The 18,557-nt window shown below is 36.6% G+C and overlaps 1 protein-coding gene and 1 pseudogene across 8 annotated transcripts in view; one reads left to right on the top strand and one right to left on the bottom strand.

The window, feature by feature from the left end:
- NEO1 (neogenin 1) overlaps positions 1-18,557 on the bottom strand; it is a 213,742-nt gene that overhangs the window by 77,135 nt on the left and 118,050 nt on the right. The gene's annotated exons all lie outside the window — the stretch shown is intronic.
- Positions 2,628-4,311, top strand: LOC117024079 (protein FAM204A-like; annotated as a pseudogene).

The following is an 18,557-nucleotide window of genomic DNA, read 5'->3' as shown; positions in this document are numbered from 1 at the left end:
GCCCTGGTTTTACCCAGACCTGAAACCTTAAAACATCTTCCCCCCAAAAGAGTCCTTAGGGTAAACTTTTATTAATTGATTCTACATCAGTCAGCAACGGGCAAACAAGGACAAAGATAAATATGTATAAAAAGCTGGAATTAACACAATGAATGTGAGGTACAAAACTCAATAAAAGAAATAATCAAGGGAACAGAATAAATAAGCAAAAAGGAGAAAATTGTAAAAGATGTGAAAGATTTGAACCATAAAACAGTAAGTCATTCTTTTAAAAACTCTTAGAGATCCTGGAAACTAAAAACAAGCAGGAGAGATGTCAGGTTCAGTCCTCGCATGTACAGAGCTTGAAAGTCATCATTCCTGTCCTAAAACAAAAGCTGGGCAAACCTCAAATGAATGAAACTTAAAATGAACGCCTTTTCTTGGATTCATCAGAGACCTGAAATTACAAGGCAAACTGCCACCCCAAATCTGGGGAGACAGGTGCGTCCGGAGATTCAGCAACCGAGATCTGTTTACCTGAAGCAAAAGGCACTGGACCCATAGACAGATACAGTAGGAACATTTAACTGGTAATTTTGATAAATTTCTGGAGGTTGAGTATGAACTAGTATGAGAATAAGAAATTCCTGGGGGCCGCAGTCTTAGCAGTGACACTGTTTTTGTGGGCTTTCCACTCCAGGAATTCCTTCTCACCATGAGGATTCAAAAAAAAACCCTCCTCTCTTAGGCAGTGGGAGGGGAAGAACCATTGTGAAACAAGTCCAGAGTCTTTTCCACAACCAAGGCCCCCTTTCCCGAGGAAAAGACTTTGTTAGAGCACAACTCTCAAACCTTATCCCCACTGGAGGAAAGGAGGTCCTACTTGCTGTAACTTTCTTCCTGTTTCACCTGAGAGGGGAGGGGAAAATCCAACAACCCAGTCAACATGGGACAGGGCTTCAAGAAAACAGATCGGGAACACTACAGGCAGGGAAGGGAGAAGGAAGAAGGGGAAAAAACTACACCACTGGACACTTATGAAGGTCATAGCCGTGAGACGTAGGCCGACTTCAAGTCTGAGACTTAATCAAAAGATTGTAAAATGGTCCTCTTCCTCCACATCTTAAGGCCACACAAATGGGGCTCAAGTATAATAGTGGATTTCAAGTAAAATAACTGCAAGAGATACTTCCTTTGAGGAACAGAACATAGTCAAGTTCTGAAGTCGGGTAGAGGCCAAACACCAAGTACACCAGGGTAATCTGAAGCCTCTGGTATCTATAGCTACAAAAACATTAAACACAACCCAACCCCTAACTAGATTAACATAAATCCTCACACTACAGGCCTATTTACTTCAGTTCCATTACCTGATACAAGATACCCAACTTCCAACAACAAATTATAAGGAATGCCAAAAGGCAAGGAAAAAAACACGCAAAGAATCTAAAGAAATGAAACCACCATCAGAACAGAATATATGACATAGTGGTAGAATTTACCAGAGAGAGAATTTGAAGTAACTATGACTAATATGCTAAAGACTCTAATGAAAAAAGTGGATAACATACAAGAACAGATGAGTAAACAGAGAGACAGAACTCAAAGAATCAGGAGGTGCTAGAAATAAAAAACACAGTAACAGAAAAGATGAAAGCCTGTAATGTTCCCATGAGCATACTTGGCATGGCTGAGGAAAGCATGAGTCAATGAGAAGGCAGGTCACAGAAACTTCCCAAACTGAAATGAAGAGAGGGGAAAAAAATGAAACAAACAAACAAACAAACAACCAAAAAACCCCAGAACACCCAAAAACTGTGGGACAATATCTAAAGGTGTAAAATGAAATACCAGAAGGAGAAGAAAGAGGGAATTGAAAAGAAATATTTGAAGTCAGAATAGCTGAGAACATTCCAAAATTAATGACAAAGACCAAACCACAGATGTAGGAGATTCAGAGAACACCAAACAAGATAAATATTTTAAAAATTCATACCTAATCAAATCATATCATATTAAAAAAACAAAGACAAAGAGAAGTTTTTGAAAGAAGTCAGAGGAAAAAAATCACCTGTAGAGGAACAATAAAAAATTAATGTGAACTACTTATCAGAACTACTTATTAAGAAATAAGAGAGAATACTTAGTGTTGAAAAAAACAAAACAAAAAACCACCAACCTTGAATTCTATATCCAGAAAAACTATCCTTCAAAAGATTTTTCTCAAACAAAAATTGAAGGAATCATCGCTAGCTGACCTGCCCTGAACGAGACGTTAAAAGACATTCTTCAAGCAGAAGAAAATGAAACAGGTTAAGAAACTTGGACATACACAAAAAAGAGCGTTAGAGAAAGAATAAATGAAGGTAAGATAAAATCTTTTATTTTTCTTATTCTTAATTGATCTAAAAGGTAACTATTTGTTCAAAGCAATAATGTTGATAAGTGAAATGCATGACAGAACTCACAAGGGGTGGAAAGAAGGAACTGAGAATACACTGTTAGACAACATCTGCAACTACAATGGAAGCAGTAATAGTGTTATTTAAAGACGGACTTAGAGGTCTTCCAATGGCTGCAGGGCTGTGGTCTCCTAACGTGTCAGTAGGGCTGATTGTGTGGCTGGCTCCCGGCTGGTTTCAGCGATGGGGAGGGAGGTAACCAGTGTGGGCGATCTCACAGCTTTTCGCCTGAGCCACACGGCGTGGGTCAGCAAAGCCCCCGGCCTCCAATATGCTGGGAAGGAGTTTTGCAGCACCTTCTCCAGCCTGTTGGTGGGAGAGGTGTTCTCCCTCCCCCAGGCCAAAGTATGAGGGTGGAGGAGGCTTCTGACCAGGGAAGCAGGCTCCTGTTCACAACTGCTGTATCCCATGAAAGCGCTGCAGTGAAGGGGAGGGTCAGTAGATGAGCCATCCTTAACAGAACCTTCCACGCTCAGTGCTGTGTCGGGGACAGGATTCCCCCGTTTGGGGAAAGTGTCACACTGCCACCAGAAAGCCTGTAGAGTTCCGGGTTGTGCAGCCAAGCAGGCAAAGGGTGGCCTTTCTAGAGCCATCCTCTTGCAGTCTTGAACCTCAAGAAAAGGTGTGGAGAGTGCTGCTACCTCCTGGCCTAATGGAAAGTGTTGTTAAGTTGAATTCTGAAGATGAAGACACATTAGAGAACTCTGGACCTAACTTACAGGAAGATAAAGAAGACAGGACCATTCCAGAGATCTCAGACTTCCCTACATATGGACAGAAAACTGAAGCAGAGGCTCATGTAAATGCATATGAACAGTGTCCGTCTGGAATTCCCTTACATACGTGGAATAAATTTCAACACTTCCATAAAAAACATTCTGAACAGAAAACCTCAACTTCGAGATTCAGAAGAAAAAAAAAGAAAATGCTCCAGAAAAGGTAAATTGAAGAATGAAGAATCTCAGCATCAACAGTGTTCAAGTGAAACCCAGGGGAAGTGTTATGGAGAGGTGACGTTTTCCTCACTTCTTGTCTTCTTGAGGGTAAGAATTCAGTCAAGGGGCAGAGATTGTGCAGCATCGCACAGTAAGTTTATTAGCAAAGCAGATACACTCCAAGGATTGTGGAGTGGCTGTCCCAAGAGAGGGAAGCAGTCTCTCCCTACATTGTGGGAGAGTTTTTATCTCTGTGGGTAGAACTGCCTCCCCCGCTCCCTCTCCAGCACTTCTCACTCTCCCGCTGGCAGGCGTCCTACTCCCTTCTTGCTCCCACGGTTGTCTGAGCTCATTACCGTGGCCCTGAGGAGCAGGGCGTACCTTCTGATAAGCGGGATGTTTTTCCATCCCTCTCTGGCATTTTTCCTTCTTTTTGCTTTAGGGCACATGGGAGACCGCTGTCCTGCTGAGCCAGTTGTTTTGTGCCCGCCTCTGTATACGATACCCTGCAGAGCAAGGTGTCTGTGACTTAAGTAGGAGCAGCTACAGGGGGCCTCCTAACAGGGGCGGGTTTCCTCCTTCTCCTGCTCATTCTACCTTTCTACATACCCTATCAGAAGGAACTTAATCAGTATTTTGCAGTCAATGACCGGTTAGAACCTCCTATTAAAAATTAAAATAACTGACAAGTCGGACCTTGAAAAGAGGATAGAATGGGCTGTGGAAGAGTAGAACATTGAGAAGGCTGAGGAAGTGCAACCAGCTAGCTACCTTAGAGCTTGATGCAAAACCTGCCAAAACAATTGCCTGCCACAACTTTGTGAAAGCCAAAAAGGAAGCTGAAAATTCATAGGTTGCTTGATAAAAAGAAGAAACTTGCATGGGGATGTGACACAAAGATGAGAAACCAAAGCAGCACGGGATACCTGTAGCTTGCCGGAGCTCTTCAAGACACAGCATCTTTACTTGACTTTTCTCTTGCGTCTTCAATTGATCAATTTACTGGAAAGATTTTCCTGCTTATGTTAAGTATGTCAGGAAATTCACAGAAGTAGAAAAAATAAGCATAAAACTTGGGAGTTGATTATCAAATCTTTTCAATCTTTTTCTAAAGAGTTCATCCTATTGAAGTGAATAGAACTGAGTGTTCTGTTATTTGTGCAAGGAATCTAAGCATACATACAGGAAAAAAAGACAGTACTTTATTTATTTATGTAGACCTACAGTACAAAATCAGTTTTACTTTTCATCCATTTGGCAGAGCATAGCCAATGAGTCCTTGTGCTTTCTTATCTGTACGCCGTGTAACTGCACTTATCCTGGAATTGTGTTTTAAGATTGGCATTTGTTTATAACGGATTAGTCATAAATGCAAGAAAGTCTCAATTGATACTGTCTTACAAATGACTTTATCTTAATATTATAAAAGTAATTATTGGTTCATTGGATGCAGTAGACTTGATACTTCACAGTGACATAATGAAAGCAACTGATTAAAAAAAATGGACTTAACATTAGTTAAAACGGATAGTGTAAAATCTAGGGCAACCACTGAAATATTTTTAAGAGAAATACAATTAACACTCCAAGAGAGGAGAAGAAAGAGAATCATATAAAATATCCAAAAATACTATGGAAAACAGTGGCATTCCTCAAAAATATAAAAATGAAAATAGAATTCATATGATCCAGCAATTCCACTTCTGGGTGTAAACTCATAAGCACTGAAAGTAGGTGTCAAAGAGATATTTGCACACCCATGTTCAGAGCAGTATTATTTACAATAACTAAAATGTGGAAGTAACCCAAGCATCTGGCAATGGATGAATGGATAAGCAAAATGTGGTCTAGACACACAATGGAATATTATTCAGCCTTAAAAGCGTAGGAAATTCTGACACATGCTACTTTCTGTCATTGAGACAGAAAGTAAAATGGGGTTGCCAGGAGCTGAGGGGAAGGGAAAATGGGGAGTTATTGTTTAATGTGTATAGAGTTCCAGTTTTGTAAGACGAAAAGATTCTGGAGATGGATGGCGGTGATGGTTGCACAACAATGTGAATGTACTTAATGCCAATAGTGGTGCACTTAAAAATGGTTAAGACAGTCAATGTTATATTACATGTATTTTAACATAATAAAAAAAAATTGGGGGAAAATATTGGCAGCAGAAAATAACAAGATAGAGAAGAGGAAGTGGAGGACAAGGGTAGCTAGAACAAGAAACAATGGGTGTGGGTACTTCTAGTTTAGGATAATATTCAAGGAATGACGGAGCAGTGAACAGGAAGCAGATTACAAATTCTGCCCTGTCCAAGGAGGCTCAGTTGAGTTAGAAACATCTTTTTACAACAGATTAGAACAATGATGCCAAAATTTCAAGTAGGAAGATCTCTTTTTACATAAATGATGTTTTTGAAGATCTTCATGTGTTAGTGGTTGTAGTTTAAATATCCTTCGATTAGAAACCCACGTGACTAAAAGTTACAATGAATTCAGAAAAACAAAATAGTAAAGGGATGGAGAATGACATACAATGCTAACACTAATCAAAAGAAAGCTGGGGGAAAAAAAGAAACCGATTTGAGAGGTGAAAAAAAAAAAGAAAGTTGGAATAGCTAGCTATATTAATTTTAGACAAAGTAGACTTCACAACAAGGAAAATTATCAGGGATAAAGAAAGGCATTACATAATATAAAGTTACCAGTTCTCAAGAGACCACATAAAAATTCTAAACATGTATGCACCCAACAAAAAGAGTGTCAAAATACATGAGGCAAAAATTGATAGAACTGCAAGGAGAAATAGGTAACTTCAATATTATAGCTGGAGAATTTAAATACCCTTCTGTCAGCAAATCACAGATCAAGCAGGAAGAATATTAGTAAGGAAACAGATGCTCTGAACAGCATTATCAATCATCTTGATCTAACTGACATTTATAAAATATTCCAACTAACAACAACAGAACACACATTGTTCTTAAGCTTATATAGAAAATTCACCAAGAGAAAATCGGGGCCATGAAACACTAGAATAGAAATCATATAAAGTATGTTCTGACCACAATGGAGGTAAATGGGAAATAAGTAACAGGAATGTAGATGAAAAACCCCCACATATTTGGAAATAAATACGCATTTAAAGTTTCAAACAAGCAGAAGAAAGGAAATAATAAAAATTAGTGCAACAATCAATGAAAATTAAAACAGGTAAACAGATAAAATAAGACTAAAAGCTGGTTATTTGAAAATATCAATAAACTGATACACTTCGATCATGTGCCAAGAAAAAAAAGCCACAAATTACTCATATCAGATATGAAAGCGAGGCCATTACCACTGATTTTATAGGCATTAAAAAGATAGTAAGGGAATACTACAAATAACTCTATGCCCACGTATTTGATAACTTAGATGAAATAGACTAATTCTTTGAAAAACAAACTCACACAAGGAGAATTAGATAACCTTAACAGCTCTATGTCTATTCAAGAGTTAATAACTAAAAATCTTCTATAAAGCACCAGGCCCAGATGGTTTTACTTGTGAAATCTACCAAGCATTTATGAGATTAATCATACTAATTCTCCAAACTCTCTTCAAGAAAACAGAAACAGAGAGAACATTCCTAAGTCATTCTATAGAGAACATTATCCCATTATCAAAACCAGACAGACATTATCAGAAAAGAAAACTACAGACCAATGTATCTTACGAATGCAGACACGAAAATCCTTAAGAAAATATTAGCAAATGATTGAATAAATACATAAATGAGGGAGATCAGACAAATCTCTGGTGCAGAAGAATTCCAAATAGTTTATGTAGATACTCTGCCCTCAGGAAGAGGAGCCTAACTCCCCACTCTTTAAGTGTGGGCTGTGTACAGCAACTTCCTTCCCAAGTGTATATGTGGAAAAGGAAAAAATGGAGTCACTTCACAGTGGTGACACCTGACAAACACCACTTCAGCAAGGTGATCAGGGTCAACATCCATGATGATCAGTAATGTTGACAGTATATACACTTCATGTGATGAGAATGGAAATTTACCTCTTTGATCCTCCTCCAAAAATATCCGTATTCCCAGTACAACCATGAGAAAAATATCAGACAAGTATCTTAACTGAGGGACATTCTACAAAATACCTGACCAGTGCTCCTCAAAACTGTCAAGGTCATGCAAAACAAGAAAAGTCTGAAAAACTATCACAGACAAGGGGAGCCTAATGAGTTATGATGACTAAATGTAATGTGGAATTCTGGATAGGATCATGGAACAGAAAAAGGACATTAAATTAAAAACTAAGGAAATCTGAATAAAGTAAGTATGTTAATAAAAACATCTGTCAATGCTGTTTAACTGTGACAAATATATCATGTTAATGTAAGCTGTTAACAACAGGGGAAAAGTGTAGGGTTATGGGAACTCTGTACTATCTTCACAACTTTTCTGTAAGTCTAAAACAGTAGTGTCCAAACTTTTTTCAACGTTTTCCACCAAGGGCCATATGCGGTAAAATACACAAACAGCCGGGCCACTCACTCGAGGTGAAGTACGTACTGCCTCACCTGGTTTATTTAAGTAAACTAAATATATTTTTGGAATTTGCTGCAGGCCAATTAAAAATGGATTGCGGGTTGCAGTTGGCCCGCGGGCCACAGTTTGGACACCCCTGGTCTAAAACTACTGTAAAATAAAAAATTTATTAAAAATATAGGCAGAAAAGCAAGCTGGACACAAAAGTAGTCGACTAGAAAGTAATTCTAGGGACTCTGCCAGGACAAAACACTCAAGGACAAGATGCAGCATGTAAAGGAAAAGGCTAAGATGAGGTAACAGAATAAGCAGCAAGAGCTATAAATGGTCTAATACGTAACATTGTAAAATTTTTCTGGACCGAACAAATGTAAGTATCTATTTAAAGGGACCACTCCATGCTGGACAATATGAACTGACCGTGGAGGAAGAAAGAGATCTGTATCATAAGACGGCAGAATTCAAAGATAAAGATACCAAAAGCTTAGAGGATAAAACAAGCAACTGCAATCTAAAAATGAACAAGATTTCTAACAGTGTGCTAAAAGATAATGAAACTTTATACGAAAGCAAATATATTTTCAGATAGGCAGTCTTCAAAATTTACTTCTCATACAACCTTTCTGAGAAATAGACTATCAGGTATACTCTTGCAAAATAAATTAAAAACAAGAAATCGAAGAAAACAGAAATTGTAGTCCGATGAATAAATTTGGGGGGAAGGCACGACACATGAGGAAGAAGGCAATGAAAACACGGTGAGGGGAAAGAGATCATGACTAACCGTAAGTGCTGCTGGAAAAAAATGACTAAATATGTATGCCCAATTTCTAAGGGTAATCTTTTGATGAATAGAACAAACTGAGATGAGCTGGCAGGACGCATAAGGACATAATAGATGAATACCCTAAAACAAAGGGACATCAAAAGTTTGAAAATAAAAGAACAGAAAATATGTATCAGGTAGTGCTATTAAAAAGAAAGCAGGTATAGTAGTGTCAGTATCGGACAACACATAACTGAAGGCAACAAGATTAACCAGGGCAAAACAAATGTTTCCTGATGATAAAATAAATACCATGTTTTCTTGCTTCTAAGATACACTTCCTCATATTTTAGCTTCTGTGAAATCAGGATGCATCTTAACAATCCAAGGTGTCTTAGATGTGATGAAACACAGTAATCCACCAGGACAATAAGTCATGGTTCCTAATGCATTAACAACATAGCTTCTGAATATGTAAAGCAGTAAGAGAAACACAAGAATTGAACAAATCTATACTCATACCTTTCTTAGAAATATGCTTCCTTAGAAATTGGCAGAGAAGTGGACAAAAATTAGGTAAGGCTCTACAGGACTTTATGAACGCAACGAACAAGTGCGATCTGATATTTACAAACAGCAATATCTAGCAAACATAACACCCACAGAACTGTCACCAAAAAACCTGACCATGCATTATATCACAAAAAGAGTCTTCAATTCCAATGAACTGAGAAATGTGGTCATCTGCTGAGAGTAAGGGAATCGAAGGTTTGAAGAGCATGAAGGTTTAAAATCATCGCTAAACGGGGAAGGGAGAGGGCGTTCGGAGGCCCAGTTAAAGTTGGTGCTCATGAATTTAGTCTTCCGGCTGTGAGAGAACAACATACTAACAGAAGGAGTAACTCAAAGCTCTCCAAATACCTGAAATGCCCATCAGCACAGCTGATGACCAGCTAGGAGACTGTTTAGGGGCACCATGCAATGTGAACAGAAACTCACAGAAGCCGTTTGCCGAGGCTACAGGTTCTGAGCATCCAAACAGTTTCAAGGCAAGAGGATAAGGCTGCCCGTGAATAATCCCACAGACTTTGGAGCCCCTCCCCTGAGGAACTAAGTCCCCATGGCCAGGCAGAAGGAACGTGATAACAGAGGAATGCACGCCATTGGAGAGGTGTATGTAGTAGGTGTGTGTTCTGATAAGCAGCCCTGGCAGTGAACTGCTGGTTTAAACAAATGACTTACATAAACAATTGAAGGAAGTTATAAAATGAAATGAACACAAAATACCCCTCCTGTTCTGTGTGCAGGAGAGATGTTTCACTTTTACGGAAGTCATCTGACATTTTCCTGACATCAAAAGCACCCATTAAAAAAGGTGTGCCAGATGCTAATGACGCACCTACCACAGCAGTGAGCCCAGGAAAAAGTTTTTTCTCCTTTCATCCTAAATCAACATGATGTCTCCTCAGCAAGATTCCAACCACCCAGAGGAAAGACGAAATGTGTAAGGATATTTCTGCTCATTACCCATTTAGACCAATATAAAGGGAAAACTGACTTTGTGCCAATGTACTGATTGACATTAGCTCTAATCAAAACCAATTTCCCAAAACATAGTCAAGAGAAAAATGCATTAGCATTTTTTAAGATTCAGATTTAAAAGTCCTAATTCTGGCAGTTTTATTTCCTCGGATTGTGTAAAAAGTAATAGAATTCAAATAAACCTAATCCAGATCTTTAACAAAATCACTTTACAAGCAACCACAACTCCTCAAATTTGCAAAGGAGTGTAAACTGAAGAGGAACTCTACAAATTAGGAGAAAACCGTCACCAAACTGGAATCCAGCTAATAAGTCTCCCACATTCTTTTTATCATTTGGGGTGTATGATGCTCAGGCAGACCCTGTGTTAAGACGAAACTCAGAGAACAACTCTGACAGTAAGCAAAGGGTGATGTTAAAAATAAGCAGACAGCGAAAATATTAGAACAATATATAGGAGTTATGAGGCAGTAGCATTTAAAATGCTAATACTACAGAAAAACATTCCTCAAAATGCATATAATTAAAATTATACTATACTTTTATTTTGTCTGGTGATCACTTGAGCATACATCAATTGGGACATATTCTCAACGCCCAAAACACTTCACCAAAAATGGAAACACACGGGTCCAGCACTGAAACTCTATGAAATCAAGTCCACAAGCAGCCAGGTTGTCAGTGATGTCTTTCAGACCCAAATGATATTCTGCCAACTAGGACATTATTGTATAATTTATCATCTATTAAATACAGCTACCAATTAAAAGATACGCAGATGCACTATGGGTTTTTAGCACTGTATTATGGATTCTTTCTTTATAACAAAATAACGGCTTCAAATTCAAGCTTCCTCTCTGATAATCTCTAAATCCATCTTTGTGTCCAGAAATGTCATTTGCAGAACTTCTATTTAACTGCTAAACTTCAAAAATTATAACTGAGCTATGAAGTTATTACCTGGCTCTCCCAAGTTCTTATGATTCATGACTTTGGGCAAAGATGAAATGTTAAACATTAGACAAACTAATCGTATTTTAATTACAGTCCTACCTCTCAAAGCTATTTAAAATCAGAGCAGTCATCATAGCCCAACTCAAGTAACAGGAACAAACTTCTTAACCTAAATAGACGAAGATTATAAACTTAGATTTATACAGAGAATCCCTCTACTTGTATTTAGTGTAAAACTTCAATTTTTTCCTCTTCCTTATCTTAAGTATAAAAAAAATCACAAATCTTGTCTGATCTTCCTTTGTAGGAACATCTGACATTTCACAAATAGTTACCATGTATGAGCCACTGAGAGGTAAAAGCTCTTTCCACTGTCACCATCTAGTTGAGGGTCTTAAATATCTAATGTGCTACTTATTCCTTCTTATATCTGAAAACTCCTAGTGTCTTCCCGCTCAACAAATCGCAACCTTTTGGCTAGATATTAAATAATCTGGTCCATGTACCCTTTCCAGAATGTATATTCTTGTATTCTTACTTTTCTGAACACAGGTAAACTGAGCCACTTACTATTCTCCAAATGCACTTTGAGCCTTCTTACTTACACAGGTGAAATGTCATCGTTTTTCATTGTCCTGTAACCAGTTCAATCTGAACCTCCTCTTAGCTCAAATGCCATATTCAAGAAGCCTTCCTGCTCTGTCAAACCTAGCAGATACCATTTCTTCCCGCTGAAAATTACAGTAGCACTATGACATTTGGCACACCTCGCATGGCAATTCTTTGGTTCATAATCCAAAACCTCTATCCTAGTACTGTTTAGAACCTTCTGGATTCAATAAATTAGCAATACCTGGAGTCACCATGGAATGTACTGGTTCACACCCAGATACCCGTGAGAGTACAAAAGAGTACATTTGGAATTATGTTGGGACAACAGACATAAACTAGGACTGTCTCAGGTACACTAGATGCATGGTTGTCCTTGCAAAATGATACACTTGACCAACCTTGTGAATAAGTGTAACCACAACAGACTTAAAAAACTGAACCTGAAATTAAGAGAAGGTAAATTATCTTTGTCTTGAAAATATTAAACTTGCTAAAGTGGTACAGTGAATTTTGAAGCTGAAAACCTAGGTATCAATCATGACTTTGATGCTAACGAGTTAGTGATATGTGTAAGGCAAGTCACTGCACTGAGTCTCCAGCCCGGCTAGTCCAGATCCTCAGATCTCTAAGGTCCATTCTAACTAGACTGCTCTCTGATTTTACATTCTCTCTCCTGGTGGCCTTCGTAGCAGGGTCTCTACCAGGTAAGAACAAATCTCTATTCAGAAACTATGTGTACTCAATAAAATACTTGCTGGTTTAACAAAACTAATGTGCTTTTAATATTTTAATAAATTCTACCTAACCACCTTCACATTTATATGACATGATTCGCCTTCCAGGAAAAAAATGCCATACTAGCCAACATTTGGAGGTAGCTGCCAAATACTCTTAACAACCTATGTTTTTCTCCCATGGCATTTGTTTCAAGAAATAAGAACTCAGAAAGTTTTAAACTACACTGAACAAAGTAAAAAACACTATGTATAGACCTGATTGCAACTCCAAATTTAATTTCCAATAGAATTTTTTATTTGGCTTTTCAAAAATTTATAATCCATTGTTTGTCTTCTCCCCATCTTCAGACTTTTCAATCCCACTCCTCAGGTATCAACACAATTAACGGATTGTTGTGCAGATTTAAAAAACCTTCTTACACAGACAAGCATATGGATCTATAGCCTTCTTTCTCACCTTTTCCACAAATGAAATCAGACTACACATGCTTTCTGCAATTTGTCTTATTATGACTTGTATATTTTTCCATATCTACCTTATTTGCCTTATGAAATCTACCTTATTTTTTAAATAGCTAACTAGCATTCCATTGTATCCATGTATTTAATCAGGCCCTTTATTGGTTGTACTGATTGTATTCTTTCCAGATTTATGCTGGTCTAACATAAATATCTTTAAGTACTTGTAGCTATACCTGTAAGATAAATCATTATAAATAGGATTATATGATGAGAGGGTATATGAATTCTAAATTATTAGTAAATTGCACTTCAAAAAATTTATACTGCCACCAAGAATGCAAAAACACAAGTTTCCTCATATTCTAGCCTGATGACAATAGAGCAATTAAAAAAAAGGTAAACCTGTAAGTATAGACACATCCACAAAATAATGTTTAGAAGAGTCACAGGAAAATATGATTTCACACCTACAAGTAAAATGTGTATGAATGTGTGTGTGTGTCTGCGCGTGCATACGTATGTGTAAGCGTAAAACACAGAAGCTGCATCTAATGCTCTAGTCTCAACTTCTGCCTCCCATCAGAAAGGCCCTGTCTGTCCTAGTTAAAGGAACTGCTATTCCACACTCGAAAATTCTTTATCAGAGCATTCTTTTTATTCCTGTTAGTAGCCCTAAAAGCTTGAATGACTTGTGTATGTATTTACTTGCTTAATGTCTGTCTCGGCTAACAGAACATAAGCACCACGAGGACAGAGAATTATGTCTGCTGTTGGCTATGTCATCCTACAATGAAAACAGAATTTTATATAGAGCTTTGCTCAACAAATATTTATGAATGAATAAATACACAGACAACTATATATACTAACAGGGCTATCTTTAGAAATTGAGATTAGGGGAAAGGTTAAAAGGTACATTTACTTTTATTTGTCAATCACACACACTAATTTTTAACACTGAACATGTGTTACGTTTATTTAAAACCATTTTAGTGAAAGTTTAGTTTCAACCAGACCATTTCAGATGCCTTGCAATCTGGTCACATATGATTTTTTTCTTGTTTTGCAAATTTAAATGACCTAGCTAAATTTTAAATGGGTTTTTGTTGTCTACTTAAAAAAATCCTCAAAACTTGCTTCATGAGGTTAAACTTTTATCTTCATTTTAATTTAGTTTAATGCTGACTATTGAACTCTTATTCAGTAGCTTTGCCTTTGTACATTCTTTCAAATAACTATTCCCTTGAAATTACACAGTACTTGCAGAATGCTTAACATACATTATTTTATTTGCCCCTCAGAGGTGTACTGTGCAGAGACTACTGTTTATGCTTCCAGATAAATAAACAGATGCTCAAAGATTAACTACCTCTATAGTGGGGTGGGACATGAAGCCAATACTTCAGATTTTTAACACAAGGTTTGTTTCATTATATACATTGTGGCAGGAAACAAAATTATTAACTGGCAATGTCTCAATCTCTCAGCAAATAACACATCTATTTATTTCAATACTTAGAAAGTGTTCTGAAATGATCTTAAGTATAATGCATATATTTCTAAACAACTGCATTTAAACAACAGTATTTGAGTGATAAGGGACCTAAGAAATCATTTAATTTAATTCCTTCAATTTGCAGAAAATAAAAATCACAGAATCTCAGTACTTGACCCAATCACCCAGCAAGCTAACGGCGGTCGAGAACTAGAGCCAGGCATTGACATTAGATGTACTTTGAACATTAGAAAGTTTCTAGACATGGAATTGATGATTAAGAAGTCAAATTTCATCAGTTGTGTTGAGTTAAAAACTTTTCTTAAAGTTATAATTACTGCTACAAAACAGCAAAATAAACGATTAGAATATACCCTTTGATTAAAATCAACACCAACTATCATACATCTGCTAGGGCTTCAGATTTAAAATATTCCACTAATGACTAATAATTTCCTGCCATCTAGCCAACTCTTAATCATGCCAGGCCATTAGTCACTTATTCCAGAACTTCTATTATTCAGTATTTACCTCAGATACTATATGGAATTTTTTACTAACGTTTCTGTCAAAAAAAAGGGGGTGGGGGAAGCTCAATATGTATCCTTATCTACCAAAGCCATGATATCCTAGAAGTCATTTAGTGAGTTGGTAAAGTAGGAATTTCCTTTACTAAAAACAAGTTCATATTAGTCCCTTTTCACCAACCTATCTTCCCTTACTGGAAATAAAAAAATTGCCAGTGATCAGACTTAATATGAATGGATGTACAGAGAAAAATCATAGTTTTGTGTTTTTACATTTCAGCCTTAGATGGTAATTTTGGAAACTATTTGTAAATTCAAACTGACAAGAAGAAAGGCTAATGAAAAGTTAATAGACAAAAACACATTTTACCTTAATCTTATTACTCTTAACATACTTGCAATAATTAATATGCCAATACTTTTTTTAAAAAAATCATTCAATAGATGATTATAAGACACAGAAAGTATTTTAGCTTGAAATGACAGGTAATATTAATTTGAACTGACAGCAAATAAAAATAATAATGTTATGTTCAGTTAAATATTTTAAAAGCCAGAAGATAATCTAAAATCAGTTGTCATTCCTAAAAATGCATAAAAGTAAAATTAAATAGTAAAACTTTTATTCTAAATGTTTTGATTAAGAAAGTATGTTTGACATGGAATCAGAAACAGAGAGTAGATGGTTGCCAGGGACTGAGCAGTGGGGGAGATGGGCAGATGGAGGTCAAAGGGCACAAGCTTCCCGTTATAGGAGGAATAAGTTCTGGGGGTCTAATGTACAACGTGGTGACTGTAGTTAACAGTTCTGTACCGTATACTTGAAAGTTGCTATGAGAGAACAACTTTAGTGTTCCTACCATAACAACACACAAAATGGTAATTATGAGTAAAAGACGTGTTAACTAACCTTACTGTGGTAAACCTTTTGCAATAGATATGTGTGTGTATCAAATCATATCATCAAACTTACACAGTGTTAATTACATCTCAGTAAAGTGGGGGAAGGGCGGAGGGGTGGGGGAAAGAATGTTTGGAACATAATTATTCTCAAATTCTACTTCCCCATTTGATTAGAAATGCTGTTTTCTAGTGTTGCTACACAAATGCTTTATAAATTATAAAATTTCATTTAATGTTCAAAGGTGACAATTAACTTAAAAACCATGATGTTCAATGATACCACAGGTCCACTGTTTGCGCTCCAAAACACCTTCTTGCAGCCGAGCACCAGCCAGCAGGCTGACGGCCACTATACATACCACATCCTTACAGTGGGAATCAGAAAATTCCCCCTACGAAAATGAAACTTGGTATCAAAGATGCTCATATACTTTCAACATTATTTTTAAATGAGGTACATGAAGATAAGCACCATGACAACAGATCTTTCAACTTTCAATAACGTACTCCAGTGTTTCTAGTGCTTAAGTGTCTGTCAGATGTCAGCCATGACGAGGCACCAGCAGACTCGAGCTTGTAGTTCTCTAGCTAACAGCTCCTTCTTGAAGTCAGTCACCAGGGCACAGCTCCTACTTACATACTAAGTATGACTTCTCTTATTCTTATATTTATTCTTCATCCTCCTGTCATTCTGCCTTTTCCCACCTACTCCCACTTTTTGTCATTTAAAAAGTTTTAAGTGAAACGGACTTCTATTGACCACAAATAACTTAAGAGTCACAAACTATCTATCAGGGCTGAAAGACATGAATAATATAGTTGAGTGTTCAGCCAACTTTTACTGTGAAGGGCCAGAGTAAATATTGTAGGCTTTGCGAGTCATCTGGTCTCTATCTAAACTACTCCCCTCTGTCACTGTTGCATGGAAACAACTACAGACCCGGACAATCTGTAAATAAATGTGTGTCTGTGTTCCAATAAAACTTTATTTACAAAAACAGAAGGTTGCTTGGATTTGATTTGGCCTGTGGGCCACTATTTGTCAACCTAATCTTTCCCATCCTCCTTTGAATATGCCTGCATCAGTGTTTCCCAAATTGCACCCTGTGAGATATTACTGGGTCTACCCAAAAAATAAAAATAAAAATAAAAAAAGCTCCAACATCAAACAGATTTGGGAAATGCTATCCATACACATTCCATTTTCCTCTTGGAGATTCACAATGTAGAGGAAAGAGGCTCAGAGAAGGCCAGTTCCCATCATTCCTCCTTCAGGCTGCTCAAGCCCAGGCCTTGCCCGACCCCATCAGGAGACATCAGTGAGACCTACCAGAATGTGCTCTATTTACTTCCTGGAACACAACCCAGCCCTTTTGTGAAGGGAACTGTTTGTAATGCTTAACTTCTATCTATGATGTTTCGGGCAGAACTCCTCAAAATGATGTGTTCGGTGTCTTTTCTAAACTTAGCTCTGACTGAAATGTGGCTTTAGTATTAAGTTAAAAAAGAAACCACACCTTTATGGATTATAAAGGTAATGTGTGTTTATTTTAAAAGATTGAGAAAATATCACCTTGGTTACCCAAAGATAACCACTGTTAACATTTTGGTATGGGACTGCCTAAATAAATGTATACGTACAATTTCAAAAACTAAATTCAGATTATTTGGTATATATAGTTTTGTACTTTACTTTTCTACTTGACACTACATCCTGAGACTTTCCTGACATCATTAAAGTGTTCAAAGACATGGTTTTTAATGGCCAAATAAGTTTTCCATAACAAGATTGTACTATAATTATTTTAAGTCCTTCCTCTATTTTGAGATACGTAAGTCATTTCCTATTCTTTCTTTATCTCTATCTCTTTGTTTTTTAATTAGTAATGCTGATATTAATAGTCTTTGTCCAAATTCCTGATTCCTTCCTTAGGAAAAAACATCCTAAAAGAATTAATGGGTTGAGTCAGTGATTTTTAATATATAATTGTCAGAATAAATTTAGTAAATGATGTTAACGATTTACATTTTCACTAAGGGTGAAAGACACAAACCTAATCACACCCTAACCAGTCATTATAAGGTAATATTTAATAAAATATATAAAACCTTTATTATTAGGCAAAAAAAACACATCACTGATCTGATTTTATATCTTTGTAAAGTAGAACATCTGTCATGTTTAGAAATTATCTTTATCTTTGTTCTATTGTGAATTGTATGTTTATGGTAGTTATTTTATTATATTCATTTGTGTGCATTCTTATAGCCAGAATATTAAATTTTTGTAATTCTTGAGATATTCTTCCCTAGCTTGTCTTCTCTTTAATTTAGTTAAGGTATTTCTCATACTTTATATACAGAAGATTTAAATTTTTATACCCTAAAATATCAAAATTTTCATCTATAGTCTCTTTTACTTCTTTTGAGTGTAAAAGCAAATGGTGAGACTCTTCTATAATTTTTCAACCTTTTTATGGATACAATTTAAATTTTAACTTTATTTTATATAATTTAATGCTTTCCAAATCACCAACTAATTCTTCATGTTCCACATGATAATGCATGATACTTTCAATCTACACTGATTTGTGATTTCACTTTTTCATACATTCAAAAATTGTGAAGGGCTATTTT

The sequence above is a fragment of the Rhinolophus ferrumequinum genome, chromosome 6 (genome assembly GCF_004115265.2).
Source record: "Rhinolophus ferrumequinum isolate MPI-CBG mRhiFer1 chromosome 6, mRhiFer1_v1.p, whole genome shotgun sequence".
NCBI lineage: Eukaryota > Metazoa > Chordata > Mammalia > Chiroptera > Rhinolophidae > Rhinolophus > Rhinolophus ferrumequinum.
This window is presented reverse-complemented; position numbering and strand designations above follow the sequence as displayed.